We start from the raw sequence: 1670 nt of genomic DNA on the forward strand, positions 1-1670 counted from the left end.
TTATGCACATGGCTGTCTGTATTATTTGGAAGTGGTTTTAATTAAGCTTTGACTTGCATAGCTAACAGTAAAAATTTGGTATGAAAGATAACGTTTTCATTCGTTTTGAAGATAATAGATGGGAGCACTCATTATCTGATATTAACATCTACAAAAAATAATATATGATTGTTTTCAATTGTATGCATTACTTCTACTTCTATTAAAGATGGGGTATTTCATAGTTTAGCTTTTTACGGTTGGAGTAATTTCATATTAAACATAGTTTTAAGGCTTAATCTAATGAAATCAGTTTTGTTTGCTTGTTAAGTGTTGTTATTGATCATGAATACAAACCTAGATTTAAGATAGAAATTCAAAATTTAATTTTGTAAATGTTTTAAATCACAATAAACCGACGGAATACAGAAATGTAATTTAATGAGTTTTATGTGTAGTATTTTATCTTATTTTGTTTTCATTAGGGAGGTACTTAGAACGATCCTTTACATAGTTATGTGAATTCATATCTAAATTCGTGTATTCAGTCCCAAGAGCCATTAAAATTCATCTTTGTTTTAACGTTTGAATTTAGATTATAGTTTTCAAGTGCATGTTAAAATCAATTTTCTAGTTGATCGGCTCAGTCAAGCCCTCAGAATTCTTGAATTTCTCATTTTTGGTGCCTTCTCATGACTATTTCGTTTTGTCAAAAGTTGTATGTGGAGCTCAAAAATCAATAAAACAGAAATACTAATGCATAACTGAGACTTATTCTATAAATTCACTCAATCAACTTCATTTCTTAATGCATTTATTTCAAGGGCAAATTTCTAAAACGCTAAAATAGCTTAATTAGTTACTACTATTTGTGATTAAAGTGAACAAAACAAAATAGAAGATCAGTTTGTCATCATAAGTCTAACTGAATATTATGGAACTTTGTCATCTTCATATAGGACAAGCGTCAGCGTCTATACATGTATTCTTGTATTTAAGCTTCCCCTTAGGACAGAAGCAACCAGATATGCAGGGCATTTCAGTATCGCATCGGGCGTCCTCACAGGCTGCTGGACACGGGCCGCAGTCATTCCATTCCAGATCATTCGGGCATTTCCGTTCAGCATTAAGATCCATTTTTCCATCTATGGATTACAGATCGAAACTTACAATGAATATACCTTAAGTGTTTTTTTTTCCTTTGCAGTAGTGCTTGATGACTCACATTACTTATTTACAATATTATGTCGTTGACTTTTCATTGATCATGTAGTCGATTGAAATAATCATTACAATCACAACGGCAACTAGAACAATCAAAGTTGCAGTATGTTACTGTACAAACACCATCCCTAGAACTCAGTATGTTTTATGTGATTCCAATGAGTATATGCATTACAAAATATACCAGTAGTAAAATGAAATTAACTGGTAGATGATGTACCTCAAAGTTTAGGTAGACAGAAAATAGCCATGAACGTGGTTTAAAACACTTTGTGAACAACTATGATAAAACAAGTATCTCATCAACATTTATGAGTCACTGAAAAGTCATTACATGACAAGCTACTTACCTTTGTAAGAATAGTTGATCAAGCACAAGGCATGATTTTTATACATAAAGACCATCATATCTAATTAATAAATACTTCTCTCTCTCTCTCTCTATATATATATATATTAAGTTAAAT

General features: G+C 31.1%; 1 long non-coding RNA gene across 1 annotated transcript in view; it reads right to left on the reverse strand.

Annotated features, from left to right (window-relative positions):
• Positions 1–776: 776 nt before the first annotated feature.
• LOC111085067 overlaps positions 777–1670 on the reverse strand; it is a 2352-nt gene continuing 1458 nt past the window's right edge. Inside the window, exon 3 of the long non-coding RNA XR_002609922.1 lies at positions 777–1124. This is a non-coding gene — a long non-coding RNA (uncharacterized LOC111085067). The remainder of the gene's footprint in view (positions 1125–1670) is intronic.

The sequence above is a fragment of the Limulus polyphemus genome, unplaced genomic scaffold (genome assembly GCF_000517525.1).
Source record: "Limulus polyphemus unplaced genomic scaffold, Limulus_polyphemus-2.1.2 Scaffold221, whole genome shotgun sequence".
In the NCBI taxonomy this organism is placed as follows: Eukaryota; Metazoa; Arthropoda; class Merostomata; order Xiphosura; family Limulidae; genus Limulus; species Limulus polyphemus.